An 18887-nucleotide genomic window follows, 5' to 3' on the forward strand; every position below is an offset into this window, starting at 1 on the left:
CTGCACGGCCAATGGCCATTCATCACAACCAGCCACCTAATTAGGCATCAGAGGATTACACACTAGAGATACAGAGAGAGAGAGAGAGACAGCTAGCCTAGACACCACAGCTGAACAGCCCACCCTAGATCCTGACCACAGCCTCCCTCGACACAACAGCAGAACAGACAAATGAAGAACCGTCAACCCAGCAGACCCCACCACCTCCTAGCAACCCCCATGAAAATGCCTCGACACCCACTGAGGGCACACAAAAGCCACAGATTGTACTCCTTATGGACTCCAATGGGAAATACAGTGCATTCGGAAAGTATTAAGACTGCTTTTCCTCATCAATCTACACACAATACCCCATTATGACAAAGCGAAAAGGTTTTTAGAACATTTTGAAAATGTATTTAAAAGAAATACCTTATTTACATAAGTATTCAGACCCTTTGCTATGAGACTCAAAATTGAGCTCAGGTGCATCCTGTTTCCATTGATCATCCTTGAGATGTTTCTACAACTTGATTGGAGTCCACCTGTGGTAAATTCAATTGATTGGACATGATTTGGAAAGCCACACACCTGTCTAAATAAGATCCCACAGTTGACAGTGCATGTCAGAGCAAAAACCAAGCCATAATTGTGTCGAGGCAGAGATCTGGGGAAGGATACCAAAAAATGTCTGCAGCATTGAAGGTCCCCAAGAACACAGTGGCCTCCATCATTCTTAAATGGAAGATGTTTGGAACCACCACGACTCATCCTAGAGCTGGCCACCTGGCCAAACTGAGCAATCGGGGGAGAAAGGCCTTGGTCAGGGAGGTGACCAAGAACCCGATGGTCACTCTGACAGAGCTCCAGAGATGGGAGAACTATCCAGAAGGACAACCATCTCTGCAGCACTCCACCAATCAGGCCTTTATGGTAGAGTGGACAGACGCAAGCCAGTTCTCAGTAAAAGGCACATGACAGCCCGCTTGGAGTTGGCCAAAAGGTACCTAAAGGACTCTCAGACCTTGAGAAACAAGATTCTCTGGTCTGATGAAACCAAGATTGAACTCTTTGGCCTGAATGCCAAGCGTTATGTCTGGAGGAAACCTGGCACCATCCCTACGGTGAAGGATGGTGGTGGCAGCATCATGCTGTGGGGATGTTTTTCAGCGGCAGGGACTGATAGACTAGTCAGGGTCGAGGGAAAGATTAACGGAGCAAAGTACAGAGAGATCCAAAAATTTATAAATACCGGTTTTTGCTTTGTCAGTATGGGGTATTGTGTGTAGATTGATGGGGGGGCTGTAACGTAACAAAATGTGGAAAAAGTCAAGGGATCTGAATACTTTCCAAATGCACTGTATATATGATCAACTACAAATATTAGAATCAGCTATTGAAGATTACCAGAACCCACTGGTTTCTCCAATTACATTGAATGAACTACAGGACAAAATACAAACCCTCCAACCTAATAATTACTGTGGAATCTGCATCAACAGCAATCTCGGAAAAATCATCTGCAGTAACATCAACAGCAGATTCCAAAATGTCTTCAGTGAAAACAATGTCCTTTGCGAGTGTCAAATTGACATTGTACCAAATACCAATTTGTAAGTCGCTCTGATAAGTCACTCTGTATAAAAGCGTCTGCTAAATGACGAAAATGTAAAATGTAAAATACCGTACGACAGACCACGTATACACCCTGCGCACCCTTACATACAAACAAAACAAAAGCAAAGTATTCTCATGCTCATGACTCAATTTGGAATGAGGGTCTGCTATAACAAATTAATGGAAAGTGGTGTTGGGGGAAAAAATATGACATTATAAAAATCAATGTACACAAATTGGCAATAAACACACAGATTCCTTTCCTCAGGGCCGTGGGGTGAGACAGGGATGCAGCTTGAGCCCCACCCTCTTCAACATTAATATCAATGAATTGGTGAGGGCACTAGAACAGTCTGCAGCACCCGGCCTCACCTTACTGGACTTGGAAATCAAATGTCTACTGTTTGCAGATTATCTGGTGCTTCTGTCCCCAACCAAGGAGGGCCTACAGCAGCACCTAGATATTCTGCACATATTCTGTAAGACTTGGTTGGGGACAGTAAGTCTCAGTAAAACAAAAATAATCCAAAAAAGGTCCAGTTGCCAGGCCAACAAATACAAATTCTATCTAGACACCATTGCCCTAAAGCACACAAATAACTATACCTACCTCAGCCTAAGCATCAGCACCACAGGTAACTTCCACAAGGCTGTGAACGATCTAAGAGACAAGGCAAGAAGGGCCTTCTATGCCATCAAAAGTAAAATTTGGCTAAGAAATACTTAAAATCAGTTATAGAACCCATTGCCATCTATGGTTGTGAGGTCTGCAGTCCACTCACCAACCAAGAATACACAAAATGGGACAAACAACCAATTGAGACTGCATGCAGAATTCTTAAAAATATAATTAGTGTACAACACAAAACCCCAAACATTGCATGCAGCGCAGAATTAGGACTATTTCCACTAGTTATCAAAATCCAGAAAACAGCTGTTAAATTCCATCTAAAAGGAAGTGATGCCCACACATTCCACCACAAAGCCCTGACCTACAGAGAGATTAACCTAGAGAAGAGTCCCCTCAGCCAGCTGGTTCTGGGGCTCTGTTCACAAACACAAACAGACCCCCAGGACAGCAACACAATTAGACCCAACCAAATTATGAGAAAGCAAAAAGATCGCTAACTTCTATGTCTTCCTAGCAGCAGACAGTTGCAGCAAACTAAAACTAACATTGAAAAACAACCTAGCATGTGAACAAAACAATGTAACTGGCCAACAAACATAAGGACAAAGTCACACTTTAGTAGCCTTTCTTGTAACCTCGACCAACTTCTACATGTGGGCTTCGGATTTTAAAATGCTCTGTGTGACCACCCGCCAACGTGGCTGGTAAAATATACATACTTACCTGCAAATGACAACATCTACCTGCATTTTGTGAGTGGCTGGGTGTTAATTTCCAACTGTTCCTAACCTCCTGCTAAATGTATGACCACATTAAAGATACATATTTCCTACAGATCACACAGACCCACAAAGAATTTGAAAACAAAATCAAACATTAATAATCTCCCATATCTGTTAGGCAAAATACTGCAGTGTGCAATCACAGCAGCAAGATGTGTCCCGTTGGCGTGAAAAATAGGGCAATCAGTGGAGCACAAACAACATTGTAAATAACACCAATATTTATCATAGCTGATAATATAACCATTTTGAGTGCAATATTTACTGTTAAATTCCAATCGTTTTTTGTTGATGTTGTTTTGTGTCTTCTCACTTTTTTGTATTGTTTATTTCACTTGCTTTGGCAATGTAAACACATGTTTCCCATGCCAATAAAGCCCCTTTGAATTGAATTGAGAGAGAGAGACAGATCACAGAAAGAGCGAGAGGGGGGAGGGTGTGAGTGGTAAAGGGAGAACAGAAGAACAGAGAGAAGAGAATCTATATATCATTTGAGTGAGAGAACAGAGAGAAAGAGAACTACCGTGGGGTATGCGTCAACAGCAACCTTGGGAAAATCCATTAACAGCAGACTCATACATTTCCTCAGTGAAAACAATGTACTGAGCAAATGTCAAATTGGCTTTTTACCAAATTACCATACGACAGACCACGTATTCACCCTGCACACCCTATCCGACAAACAAAGAAAACAAAGCCAAAGTCTTCTCATGCTTTATTGATTTCAAAAAAGCTTTTGACTTAATTTGGCATGATGGTCTGCTATACAAATTGATGGAAAGCAGTGTTGGGGGAAAAACATACGACATTATAAAATCCATGTACACTGTCGTAGAAATATATGACTCGAAAGTAGTCAACTCAAACATATCTCTCAAGAAACTAGAGCCTGTGAATCCAAAAATTAGACTTTTATTATCTAATAACGAAAGCCGAGCAGTTCCATGGAACGGCTGTCTCTCTCTGGCTTAGAGCTCCCTTTTATACACACACAAATGCACAAACATACTTCCATGGCATATTCAGTTACCCCCTTATGGCAAATTCCTAACTTATTTTAGTTCTGCACCACCCTTCTTTTCCAACGTCCAGCTGTCACACAATGTCCACTCCAAAAGGTCATGAATGCTTTTTCTATATGAAGCCTCTCATTCTATTATTCTATTGGCTGCGTGGCCTAGGCCCCTTCTTAAAAAAGAACTAATGTAACACATACTGTTGAGAGCTTTTGTGAAAGAGCACATACATTCATTTAAAACACAGTCATGTTTATTATATTTTACCTTTGGCATCTCCCTACATTTGCCTTAATGATACATAAAATAATCCTATAACACAAACAACAAGTGTGCGGTTAAAAATGGCAAAAAACACACACATTTCTTTCCACTGGGCCGTGGGGTGAGACAGGGATGCAGTTTAAGCCCCATCCTCTTCAACATGTATATCAATGAATTGGCGAGGGCACTAGAACAGTCTGCAGCACCCGGCCTCACTAGAATCTGAAGTCAAATGTCTACTGTTTGCTGATGATCTGGTGCGTCGGTCCCCAACCAAGGAGGGTCTACAGCAGCACCTAGATCTTCTGCAAAGATTCTGTCAGACCTGGGCCCTGACAGTAAATCTCAGTAAGACAAAAATAATGGTGTTCCAAAAAAGATCCAGTTGCCAGGACCACAAATACAAATTCCATCTAGACACCGTTGCCCTAGAGCACACAAAACACTATACATTCCTTGGCCTAAACATCAGCGCCACAGGTAACTTCCACAAAACTGTGAACGATCTGAGAGACAAGGCAAGAAGGGCCTTCTACACCATCAAAAGGAACATAAAATTAGATATACCAATTAGGATCTGGTTAAAAATACTTGAATCAGTTATAGAACCCATTGCCCTTTATGGTTGTGAGGTCTGGGGTCCGCTCACCAACCAAGAATTCACAAAATGGGACGAACACCAAATTGAGACTCTGCAAGCAGAATTCTACAAAAAAAATCCTTAGTGTACAACGTAAAATACCAAATAATGCATGCAGAGCAGAATTAGGCCGATACCGGCTAATGATCAAAATCCAGAAAAGAGCAGTTAAATTCTACATCCACCTACAGTGAGGGAAAAAAGTATTTGATCCCCTGCTGATTTTGTACGTTTGTCCACTGACAAAGACATGATCTGTCTATAATTTTAATGGTAGGTTTATTTGAACAGTGAGAGACAGAATAACAACAAAAAATACAGAAAAACGCATGTAAAAAATGTTATAAATTGATTTGCATTTTAATGAGGGAAATAAGTATTTGACCCCTCTGCAAAACATGACTTAGTACTTGGTGGTAAAACCCTTGTTGGCAATCACCGAGGTCAGATGTTTCTTTTAGTTGGCCACCAGGTTTGCACACATCTCAGTAGGGATTTTGTCCCACTCCTCTTCGCAGATCTTCTCCAAGTCATTAAGGTTCCGAGCCTGACATTTGGCAACTCGAACATTTAGCTCCCTCCACAGATTTTCTATGGGATTAAGGTCTGGAGACTGGCTAGGCCACTCCAGGACCTTAATGTGCTTCTTCTTGAGCCACTCCTTTGTTGCCTTGGCCGTGTGTTTTGGGTCATTGTCATGCTGGAATACCCATCCACGACCCATTTTCAATGCCCTGGCTGAGGGAAGGAGGTTCTCACCCAAGATTTGACGGTACATGGCCCCGTCCATCGTCCCTTTGATGCAGTGAAGTTGTCCTGTCCCCTTAGCAGAAAAACACCCCCAAAGCATAATGTTTCCACCTCCATGTTTGATGGTGGGGATGGTGTACTTGGGGTCATAGGTAGCATTCCTCCTCCTCCAAACACGGCGAGTTGAGTTGATGCCAAAGAGCTCGATTTTGGTCTCATCTGACCACAACACTTTCACCCAGTTCTCCTCTGAATCATTCAGATGTTCATTGGCAAACTTCAGACGGGCCTGTATATGTGCTTTCTTGAGCAGGGGGACCTTGCGGGCGCTGCAGGATTTCAGTCCTTCACGGCGTAGTGTGTTACCAATTGTTTTCTTGGTGACTATGGTCCCAGCTGCCTTGAGATCATTGACAAGATCCTCCCATGTAGTTCTGGGCTGATTCCTCACCGTTCTCATGATCATTGCAACTCCACGAGGATGAGATCTTGCATGGAGCCCCAGGCCGAGGGAGATTGACAGTTATTTTGTGTTTCTTCCATTTGTGAATAATTGCACCAACTGTTGTCACCTTCTCACCAAGATGCTTGCCGATGGTCTTGTAGCCCATTCCAGCCTTGTGTGGGTCTACAATCTTGTCCCTGACATCCTCGAAGAGCTCTTTGGTCTTGGCCATGGTGGAGAGTTTGGAATCTGATTTATTGATTGCTTCTGTGGACAGGTGTCTTTTATACAGGTAACAAGCTGAGATTAGGAGCACTCCCTTTAAGAGTGTGCTCCTAATCTCAGCTCGTTACCTGTATAAAAGACACCTGGGAGCCAGAAATCTTTCTGACTGAGAGGGGGTCAAATACTTATTTCCCTCATTAAAATGCAAATCAATTTATAACATTTTTGATATGCGTTTTTCTGGATTTTTTTGTTGTTGTTATTGTCTCTCACTGTTCAAATAAACCTACCATTAAAATAATAGACTGATAATTTCTTTGTCAGTGGGCAAACGTACAAAATCAGCAGGGGATCAAATACTTTTTTCCCTCACTGTAAAAGGAAGCGATTCCCAAACCTTCCATAACAAAGCCATCACCTACAGAGAGATGAACCTGGAGAAGAGTCCCCTAAGCAAGCTGGTCCTGGGGCTCTGTTCACAAACACAAACAGACCCCACAGAGGCCCAGGACAGCAACACAATTAGACCCAACCAAATCATGAGAAAACAAAAAGATAATTACTTGACCAATTGGAAAGAATTAACAAAAAAACAGAGCAAACTAGAATGCTATTTGGCCCTAAACAGAGAGTACACAGTGGCAGAATACCTGACCACTGTGACTGACCCAAAATTAAGGAAATCTTTGACTATGTACAGACTCAGTGAGCATAGCCTTGCTATTGAGAGAGGCCGCTGTAGGCAGACCTGGCTCTCAAGAGAAGACCGGCTATGTGCACACTGCCCACAAAATGAGGTGGAAACTGAGCTGCACTTCCTAACCTCATGCCAAATGTATGACCATATTAGAGACACATATTTCCCTCAGATTACACAGACCCACAAAGAATTCAAAAACAAATCCAATTTTGATAAACTCCCACATCTATTGGGTGAAATACCACAGTGTTCCATCACAGCAGCAATATTTGTGACCTGTTGCCACAAGAAAAGGGCAACGAGTGAAGAACAAACACCATTGTAAATACAACCCATATTTATGTTTATTTATTTTCCACTTTTGTACTTTAACTAGTTGCACATCGTTACTACACTGTATATAGCCATAATATGACATTTGAAATGTCTCTATTCCTTTGGAACGTTTGTGAGCGTAATGTTTACTGTTAATTTTATATAGTTTATTTCACTTTTGTTTATTATCTATTTCACTTGCTTTGGCAATGTAAACATGTTTCTCATGCCAATAAAGCCCTTTGAATTGAATAGAGAGAGAGCGAGAGAGACCAGTCACAATAGACAGTTTCCTTCCCGTACTGGAGCAGAGGTGGTCCATCATAGGAGATTTCACTGGGACACTAACCAGATTTCCATCCAACCTTTTTAGGCGAGTAAAGTACATGTCAGATGAAAAATGTCATGACATGCCTGATGGAAACAGAAAATGTGTTGGTAAACTTTTCAAATGTTGACAAAACAAAATACGCTCGAAAAGGTTGGATCTATTTCTGTTGTTAAAATTTACTATGTGAGAAATGTTGGTGGAAACGCTTCATGTGCAAATATTTATCTAATAACCGTCGGGAAAGCATGCAGTTTATTAGGCTACATATTAAATAAGGGTGGTGAAAGTGCAAGGTGATAAGCTTGATGCCCCTTTTCAATAAATATCGAGGGTCTTATTCTGGTGACATGATCATCGACGTTTGGCTGCCATTTGACAAATAAAAATGATCTTGCTCTTTTGTCCATAATAATATCATCATATACGCTATACCCACACTGTATCTGGGAGCTGTTGGCTAGAGCGCACGTGCCAATATCAGAGTGGGCACACTCGCTATATAATGCAACATTTCGCTATATAAGGCAAAACAATATGAGAAAATCATCAGTAGATCTGAAAATGCAACGGAAACCCATTTAACCGCAAAAGGTATTTTTATATGCTCTACGTCATAAAGCACAGCCTTTTGTCTGAAACAAGTAAATCTGATGGAAATACATCTCTGGTGGGAAAATGCGCATATTGTTTTTATGCAGATTTTAGAATAATTACTTTTAAAATCTGTTGCCAATTGGATGGAAACCTAGCTAATGAAAGACATCCACCCAGTCTCTTCCTTCCTTGCTCTCCCTCACGTACACACTCCCTCTCCCCACTCACACCCTTGCCAGGGGTGCCTCTAAATCTTCATTAGGGGGTGAAATGAAGCTGAAAACCAGAGGCAGGGAGACGGCCAAAAGCAGCTGCAGCCACTGAGACAGAACCCACAGCCCCCACAACAGCACCCCCTCCTTGCATTTGGCTCTGGCACTCACTAGGGATAGTCTCTATGATGTTTATAATGTACTGTACATACCCTCACACCACCCTTAGTATATCCACCATAGAGCCTAATGTTGTGGCACCAAGTCAGAAGTAGTGCCACCCCTGGTCTAGAGAACCTATCAGAGAGGCTTCCAGCCAGGCTTCCTGTGTGTGCTCATAACATAACATTATGTCCTGCCACCCCACCCATGCACACCCAAACACTAGTAATGGAGGGAAAAAATCTAAACAATTACATATCGCAATATTATCTTTGGACGATATTATAAACAATACTTTGACTCCAGGTATTTTTTTTAAAATTTTAAGTAGCGTTAACTAGCACTAGTCAGCTGTACCTACGCCAAAACTCCTGTATTTTTCATCCTATAGCTTGTTCTCCATCGTATTTTTAAATGGTGTGCCAACATGTTTTCAGCACTTTTATTTCCATGACTGATCAAAACAAATGTTCTCATGCTCTCTCTAGTCTCTCTGTAGCAGACATACACAGAGTATACCAAACATTAGGGACACCTTCCTAATATTTAGCATAGCCTACAGTAGATTTAAGTTTTTATTACTTCCAAAAAAATTTACTTTTTTGGGTTCTCATACGCTTACAATGATGTTTTGATTCTTGCTTGCACAGTCGCTAAGATTATATTTGGTTGTGATGTTTGCAAAATAACTATTTTGGATGCAGCAGTTGTTAGCTAGAATGCTAATGCTCATTGATATAAGCTGTAGCAAAAGCTAGCCAAAGAGCCATTTTACTGGTTGAAGTTGAAGTGTTTTTTAAGTATAACGCAGTTGATATGCGATGACACAAACATAGTTAGCAGGACATTCATACGAGCCTTAAAATCTTATTATAATCCAAAGGTAGTGTAAAATGCGCTCATAAGCAACATGTACAGTTGAAGTCTGAAGTTCACATACACCTTAGCCAAATACATTTAAACTCAGTTTTTCACAATTCCTGACATTTAATCCTAGTAAATATTCCCTGTCTTAGGTCAGTTAGGATCACCACTTTAATTTAAGAATGTGAAATGTCAGAATAATAGTAGAGAGAAAGATTTATTTAAGCTTTTATTTCTTTCATCACATTCCCTGTGGGTCAGAAGTTTACATACACTCAATTAGCATCTGGTAGCATTGCCTTTAAATTGTTTAACTTGGGTCAAACATTTCAGGTAGCCTTCCACAAGCTTCCCACAATAAGTTGGGTGAATTTTGGGCCATTACTCCTGACAGAGCTGGTGTAACTGAGTAAGGTTCGTAGGCCTCCTAGCTCGCACACGCTTTTTCAGTTCTGCCCACATATTTTCTATAGGATTGAGGTCAGGGCTTTGTGATGGCCACTCCAATACCTTGACTTTGTTGTCCTTAAGCCATTTTGCCACAACTTTGGAAGTATGCTTGGGGTCATTGTCCATTTGGAAGACCCATTTGCGACCAAGCTTTAACTGCCTGACTGATGTCTTGAGATGTTGCTTCAATATATCCACATAATTTTCCTTCCTCATGATGCCATCTATTTTGTTAAGTGCACCAGTCCCTCCTGCAGCAAAGCACCCCCACAGCATGATGCTGCCACCCCCGTGCTTCATGGTTGGGATGGTGTTCTTCGGCTTGCAAGCAACCCCCTTTTACCTCCAAACATAAAGATGGTCATTATGGACAAACAGTTCTATTTTTGTTTCATCAGACCAGAGGACATTTCTCCAAAAAGTATGATCTTTGTCCCAATGTGCAGTTGCAAACCGTAGTCTGGCTTTTTTATGGCAGTTTTGGAGCAGTGGCTTCTTCCTTGCTGAGCGGCCTTTCAGGTTATGTCGATATAGGACTCATTTTACTGTGGATATAGATACTTTTGTACCTGTTTCCTCCAGCATCTTCACAAGGTCCTTTGCTGTTGTTCTGGGATTGATTCGCACCAAAGTACATTCATCTCTAGGAGACAGAACGCGCCTCCTTCCTGAGCGGTATGACGGCTGCGTGGTCCCATGGTGTTTATACTTGCGTACTATTGTTTGTACAGATTAACGTGGTACCTTCAGGCGTTTGGAAATTGCTCCCAAGGATGAACCAGACTTGTGGAGGTCTACAATTCTTTTTCTGAGGTCTTGGCTGATTTCTATTTATTTTCCCATGATGTCAAGCAAAGAGGCACTGAGTTTGAAGGTAGGCCTTGAAATACATCCACAGGTACACCTCCAATTGACTCAAATGATGCCAATTAGCCTATCAGAAGCTTCTAAAGCCATGACATAATTATCTGGAATTTTCCAAGCTGTTTAAAGGCACAGTCAACTTAGTGTATGCAAACTTCTGACCCACTGGAATTGTGATACAGGGAATTATAAGTGAAATAATCTGTCTGTAAACAATTGTTGTAAAAAATACTTGTTTCATACACAAAGTAGATGTCCTAACCGACTTGCCAAAACTATAGTTTGTTAACAAGAAATTTGTGGAGTGCTTGAAAAACAACTTTTAATGACTCCAACCTAAGTGTATGTAAACTTCCGAATTCAACTGTACACCTGTTCTGAAAGGCCCCAGAGTCTGAAACACCACTAAGCAAGGGGCACCACCAAGCAAGCGGCACCACGAAGACCAAGGAGCTCTCCAAACAGCTCAGGGACAAAGTTGTGGAGAAGTACAGATCAGAGTTGGGTTATAAAAAAACATCAGAAACATTGAACATCCCACGAAGCACCATTAAATCCATTATAAAAAAATTGAAAGAATATGGCACAACAACAAACCTGCCAAGAGAGGGCCGCCCACCAAAACTCACGGACCAGGCAAGGAGGGCATTAATCAGAGAGGCAACAAAGGGACCAAAGATAACCCTGAAGGAGCTGCAAAGCTCCACAGAGGAGATTGGAGTATCTGTCCATAGGACCACTTTAAGCCGTACACTCTACAGAGCTGGGCTTTACGGAAGAGTGGCCAGAAAAATGCCATTGCTTAAAGAAAAAAATAAGCAACACGTTTGGTGTTCGCCAAAAGGTATGTGGGAGACTCCCCAAACATATGGAAGAAGGTACTCTGGTCAGATAAGACTAAAATTGAGCTTTTTGGTCATAAAGGAAAATGCTATGTCTGGCACAAACCCACCACCTCTCATGACCCGAGAACACCATCCCCACAGTGAAGCGTGGTGGTGGCAGCTGTGGGGATGTTTCCCATCGGCAGGGACTGGGAAACTGGTCAAAAATGAAGGAATGATGGATGGCGCTAAATACAGCGTAATTCTTTAGGGAAACCTGTTTCAGTCTTCCAGAGTTTTGAGACTGGGACGGAGGTTCACCTTCCAGCAGGACAATGACCCTACGCATACTGCTAAAGCAACACTCGAGTAGTTTAAGGGGAAACATTTAAATGTCTTGGAATGGCCTAGTCAAAGGCCAGACCTCAATCCAATTGAGAATCTGTGGTATGACTTAAAGATTACTTTACACCAGCAGAACCCATCCAACTTGAAGGAGCTGGAGCAGTTTTGCCTTGAAGAATGGGCAAAAATCCCAGTGGCTAGATGTGCCAAGCCTACAGAGACATACCCCAAGAGACTTGCAGCTGTAATTGCTGCAAAAGGTGGCTGGGGGGTGAATAGTTATGCACGCTCAAGTTTTCCGTTTTTTTTGTCTTATTTCTTGTTTGTTTCACAAGAAAAAGTATTTTGCATCTTCAAAGTGGTAGGCATGTTGTGTAAATCAAATGATACAAACCCCTCAAAAATCAATTTTCATTCCATGTTGTAAGGCAACAAAATAGGAAAAATGCCAAGGGGGGTGAATACTTCCACAAGCCACTGTACCTAAAGGGGTCCTAAAATTCCAAATCAAATAGCTAAATGTTCCATGGTATGACAATCATAAAACAATTCCATATGTTAGCTTAGACTTTTAGAGATTAACAATTGACATCAATAAGGGATCATAGCTTTCACCTGGATTCACCTGGTCAGTCTATGTCATGGAAATAACTGGTGTTCTTAATGTTTTGTATACTCAGTGCATAGTGAGCAATATGTTTGGAACATCAAATCGCAATATCGCGTCACAATAGACCTATATATCATATCGGCACCTAAGTATCCTGACAATATCCTATCGCAAAGTCCCTGGCAAATCCCAGCCCTAGAAAACACCCAACAACATTAATAATAGAATGGTGTATCCCAGGAGTGAGTAATTTCAATTAGAAGAGGTGGGAGAGAGAACAGTAGAGTGATAATGCCATGAGTTATAATTTAGCTCCACTCATATTACTCTGCAATAAGAGGCACTCGGAGCCCCCCCAAACCACATGAGGATGAGATAAAATGCTGATTATATTGGCTGAAATTCAATGAGGAAATGCGGATGAACACAATGTGTATTGAGCAGGGCCACAGTGCAGGGCTAAATTAACACTCCCTCGTCTCTCACACTGGAGAAGGAAGTGGATTAGCTGTGCATAGTGTTCGCACACAGACAACAGCCAGGGAATCAACTTCATTTTAGCTCATCCCTTTTCATTCACCTATACTAAAAGGTTCAACAGAAGCCCTTGAGAGCACGCACACACACAGAGCTGGGGAGAGATAACCAAGAGGATGACAAGTCAGCTATTGTCAGATCATACACTGTTTGACTAGCCACAGTTCTGAGGGGCAACAGTGAGTGACTCCATAGGAGAGCAGGTGAAACCAAGCAGGCCTTGGGCAGCCAGCCGCCAGGGAGCTCCATCCCAACTCCATAGGAGAAAAGCCTAATACTTCAATAGAATACCACTGGATTTCCTACTCATACAAACACACAGAAACACACACAAGGCTGGATTATCAATTAGCAGCGTCGTGGGTTTAAAAGGGGTGAGCATTCCTAATTGTGTTGAAGATCACAAGTTCAGAGATTTTCCTTTGGTGAAGTAAAAACGCCCCGAAACAAAGCTGGCTGCACGCCCACTGCCAGGGCTCTCGCGAGATGCCAGCCTCCAGCCAAACACAGTAGAAAGGCTTCTCGCCCTATTGCGGGCCCTGTTCTGCATAACACACTAAGCTCCAGTGACACTTCAATTTAGCCCCAGCATTTTGAATGAATACAGAGGGGAGAGGAGTAAGAAAGGCAGTATAGCATCTAGGTGTGGATAGTGGCTAACTTGTCTTTGATGGTTTGGTGGAGGGCTGGAATCCTTGTATCAGTGGCCCTGAGAGACCAGTGCTTTGCCTCCAGGCCAGACGATGAACTGGCTGGCTGACTGTTCTAAAGAATACAGTAGTTTCTATTTGAAGGGATCCAAACATCTAGAGCCATGGGACAATAGAATAAAACAGATAATATGTGCAGTAACTTTATGACGTAACTATCTTTGGGCTTGCATAGAAGCTATGTATTACCCTATAATGGCTGTCTCTGGATGAGTTCCGAACGACGCTCCTTTGGGTGACATCAGTGCGTGATGATGTTGTCCACAGATGGATTTAAGGCTTTATATTCCCCTCTCCAAAACTCAGTAGCTAGCTGTATCTACATGGCCAGGCTTATGCTTATGCCCAGGACCAGCACTGAAGAGCACAGACAGCTATAGACTACTACAAACCGCTGACTTAGCACGGCCAAGTCTCAGTGTTGTAATGGATTGTTGAGGTAAATGACAACTCTCTGGCTGTACACCTCTAGGTAGCTATAATGCAGGTCAATGTGGTTACATAGGGGAGGGGAGGGAGCATCAAGGCTGAGGCTGACCCAGCCAAGGTGGGAGTAAGGTGGGGATGATGCTGATCATACCTCCCCCGGCCCCTGCCCCCCTCCTACACTGGACATATGGCTCCAACACACAGGCCCCAGGCCCAGACACCAGCACACTGGGAGGAGAGAGAGAGGTCATCGGCCGCAGAGGAAGAGTGGGATGGAGGGAGAAAGGTGGCTAATCAGAGTGACAGATTAGCCAGCCCTGGGCCCTGCTGAGAGAGGGGACGCTGACCAGCCACAGGGAGGGAGGGAGGGAGGGAGGGAGGGAGGGAGGGAGGGAGGGAGGGAGGGAGGGAGGGAGGGAGGGAGGGAGGGAGGGAGGGAGAAATATAGTCCTTGGGCCAGAATCCCAATGGGGAGGGATTGTTGGAGAAGGGGGAGACAGGTCACCAGAGGGAGGAATGGAGGGAGGGAGATAGACAGAGGCCATGGATGATGCTGTGCAAGAGGGGGCAGTGGCTAGCTGACACTGGCCACAAGAGACAGGTCACACACACACAAGAGTCCAAGGAAATTAAGGTGGGGTGAGAGGAAGGGAGGGAGGGGTGGATGGAGTGAAGAGAGAGAAAAATAAAGGCCTTGAGCCCTGCTGAGCAAGAGGGGGAATGCTGACTAGCCGACTCAAGGGAGAGGACAGACGGACGGGTCACTAGCCCTGAAAGGAAGAAAAGAGAGAGGGGTAGAAGGAAGAGGGAGAGAGACACCCTGAGGGATAGAGGACAGCTAATCCAGCAGAGAGAAAGAGGACGTCTCCACTACACCAACATTCTACAGGGTTGGGGTTAGTTCCATTTAAAGTCACAGTGTGTAGCTATGATATTTGGACTCAGTTACTATATGTAAAGTTGATGCTAATAAGATGTTAGTTGAGCTCTACTACATGTGAATAATGTTTACTCAGTGGTGCATATCACTACTGCCGCTGTCTGTGGATCAGCGGGGGATGGAAGGATGGAGAGAGAGAGAGAGAGGAGAGAGAGAACGCAGCATCTGTTCACAAAGCCTCACTCTTACCACAGAGGTTGCTTCCTCCTTTTTTCCCCCTCGCTTCCCCTCCCTCATCTTTCTTCTTTCCCTGCCTAATAACTCTTCCTCCCTCCCTTTTCTCTCATCCTCCCTATATCTTTCCTCTTTCTTCTTCCCCTCCCTCATCTCTGTGCTCCTCCCTCTGTGTGAGCCAGCGTCTGTGCGTTCTCAGAAGGAGTGTGGAGGCAGAGGCAGTGGGTGCAGTCACACTCTGCCACTGCAGCATGAGTCACTGCCAGCTCCCAGAAGCCCCAAGAATCAGGGGGGGAGGGGGGAGTACATACACATCTCACTAGTCACTACAACCCCAGGGTACACACAGCTCTGTACAACCAGACACACGCGCACGCACACACACGCACACCTTGCCAACATTCACCGAGCGAATCGAGAAAGAGACCACCCAGGTGTCTCAAATTCGGTGCAATCAATCACAGCTATTGATCAGTGTAAGGTTGACTGGCTGAGTCGGTCTGGAGCTGTGAGGGCCACAGTGGAGGAGCAAAGCCCACTGACATTTCAACAGACCTGCCTGACTCACTCTCTCTCTCTCTCCCTCTCTTTTTATTTCCCTCCTTCACTCCCTCATTACACCGGGGAGCCGCCCACGCTAGCTGGTGTGCATCGGTAGGGTCGGTGACGCACACACACCAGGTGGTATTTTCAGCCTTCGGTCAAGTGGTCTACTCTGTGAGAGGGTGTATGTGTGTGTCCTGGCAGACTGCAGTCCAGCACCAGATGTGTGTGTGTTTGTGTGAGCAGAGTCCAGAAGGCCTTTAAATATGCACACAGCTCCCATGCATTATACATCGGCACAGCAGGAGAGAACTCAGAGCCTGGAGGATCTCCTCCCTCCCTTCTATTCTCTCTCCCTCACCCTCCATCTCTCTGCCGGCTGCTATGGTGCATAAGTTTTAAATACCAAGTGCAGGTCAGGGTAGTTTGCAGGTCAACGGCTAAGATGGAGGAGGATAGGGTGATGGAGGAGGAGAGGTCGTTATGTAGACTAATTTTCATGCTTTATGGGGGGGTAGGGGAGACAGGTGAGCCAGAGAAATTATAGGGTATTTTATGGAGCTGTGCTATTAACAACACCATTCTATGAGGAAGGTGAGGCATACTCTAGGTAGTCATCACAGAATGTCAAGGGTATCTATCTGCTGCATGCACACTAACCAAATTCAGCAAACATAGCCATTTACATGGTCTTCTACCACTGAATAAGTAGAAGTGCAGTGTTCTAAAAGGTGAAAGAGGTATAAGGGCAATCTGTTACCATGGAATTCCATGAGTAAGACAAGCCGTCATGAAAATAAGTTGTGTCTAACAAGGCACTACATACAGATGTATAAAATACCTGTTTGCACAAACACATTAACATGCACACACAGTGACTCACAATGAGTTTTTGAGGCCCAGGAAGGATTGTTCTACAGAGTTGGCTGTAAGGACCTGTCTCTTCATAGCTGCCTGCTCCCTCATGAGACGCACAATCAGGTCCTTCACAGCATCACCCTGAAACACACACACACAGGTATGCGAGTAGGTCGCAACATTTTTAGAGGACTAGGTCTATAAATAAGCAAATGATCCACTTCAAAAGCATTCATCGTACACAAGACTAGACACAGCTGTTGAAAGCAGATTTCCGAATGATATCGAACTGGAAACCCAGCTCTATGGGCTAATGGCATTAATGGCAAGCTAACCCACCTGCCGGGCCTGGCCAGCCACTCCATGTCCGGGCCTGGCCAGCCACTCCCTCTCCACAAACACCTGGCTGTCCAGCTGAGTTGCCACGGAGATCAGCACCTTCCTGGTCTCCTCAGAGGGCAGCCATGCGTCGTACCTCTTATCAGCTTCACTCATGTTCAGAGCCTTGGCAAACGGGTCGTCTCCCCCTAAGACCACTGTCTGCAGCTGGGTGAAGGGCTGAGGAGGGGCCGGGGCTGGCTCTGCTGCAGCCTGTTGAAGAGGCATGGGGGTTGCTTCAGTCTGGGTAGGCCAAAGGTGGACAGAGTGTACCCAGAGAGCTGGTGTTCGGGTGGGGCGGCTGACTTTGGGGACTCTGCGTTAGGGTTGCTGACAGAGATGAAGGAGGAGGAGGTGGTGAAGGAGTCAAAGAAGTCAGTAGCCGGGTTGACATGGCCGCGGTCAGAAAATAACTTGCTGAGGCTGGGACTTGCAGACCAGGGGAGCCAGTTTACTGGGGGTAATCTCTGTGCTCCCCCTGCCGCTGCCACTACTGAAGCTGGGTGATTTAATGAGGGTGGGCTGGAAGCCATCTGGCACCAGGGCCTGGGCTTTGGGCTGGCTGAAGATGGTGCACACAGGGATGGGCTCGTTCTTGGGTGTGGTCCCTTTGCTGCTGGCCTCCAGGGCTGCTGCCTCATGTTTAGGGGTGCCTAGGCTGTGGGTGCTGTCCTCTGGGGTTACAGCGGAGATGGTGACGGCGACAACGTCCTGCTCTTCAGTGGTTAGTTCCGGTTTCACATCCTCCACTGGTTCCTCAGGGCTAGAGGCTACTGGACTTGTCTGTATCATCGCAGCCTCTATCTTGTTCTCAGTAGTGTCTTCTCCGATCAGATCATCCACTTTCTCCTCCTTCACCTCCACCTCCTTCTCTTTCTCCACTGAGGTCTTTTTAACAACTGCTGCTGCTGGCTCCTCCTCTCTCTCCTCAAACTGCTCCAGCAGGTTGTCCATGGGATCCACGTCGTCCTCCTCACTGTTGTTGGGGGAGTCAGAGACCACGACACTCTCCATCATCTGGTAGTTGAGCTTGTCCATCAGGCTCTCTGAGGATGTGCTGTGGCTGTCCTCCTGGGGAGTAATGAAGGACTCGCCCCCCCAGGTCAATGCTGTCCTCCTGGAACAGGACATCAGAGGAGGGCGAGAGGGTGGAGGCTGGCTCTGGAGGGATAAGGTCTTCACTCAGGCTGGGTTCAACCTCCACTGCCCCTGTGATGTCCAGGGTGACTGGCCTCTGGGCAGGAGTCTCGTTGCTATCCATATTTTCCCTGAGAATAATAGTATGGAGGAATCATAAATCAGGTTCACTAAAAATAAGATTTATTGGAAGTACTTTGCCATGTTCATTACAATGAAATGTCTCATACGGGCTTAGAAGCATATAAATAAAATGATTAATTCAATTTCTATGGCTAGCAACGTTAGATTGTTGTGCCTTTTGCGTAATGATGCTCAGCTCGCTAACGTTAGGTACAGGTGCTTCAAATTGCAAAAAAAGGACATATCTACTTTTATAAATATATTCATACAAAACACTTTCTTACAGAAATCACATGTAGCGATGCATCAGCCTCCCCTATGAAGCTGTAAACCAATGTCAACAAAAACAAGGCGCTTTAGCTTACCTTTGCTTTGGAATGATGACGCTACGGCAATAGTGCGCCTGCGTGAATCTTCCAGGAAACGAAATGTACGGTG

General features: G+C 44.5%; 1 pseudogene; it reads right to left on the minus strand.

Annotated features, from left to right (window-relative positions):
* The window catches only part of LOC121539149, a 36033-nt pseudogene extending 17184 nt beyond the window's left edge, over window positions 1-18849 (minus strand).
* Window positions 18850-18887: the final 38 nt, after the last annotated feature.

Source organism: Coregonus clupeaformis, unplaced genomic scaffold, assembly GCF_020615455.1.
Source record: "Coregonus clupeaformis isolate EN_2021a unplaced genomic scaffold, ASM2061545v1 scaf1849, whole genome shotgun sequence".
NCBI lineage: Eukaryota > Metazoa > Chordata > Actinopteri > Salmoniformes > Salmonidae > Coregonus > Coregonus clupeaformis.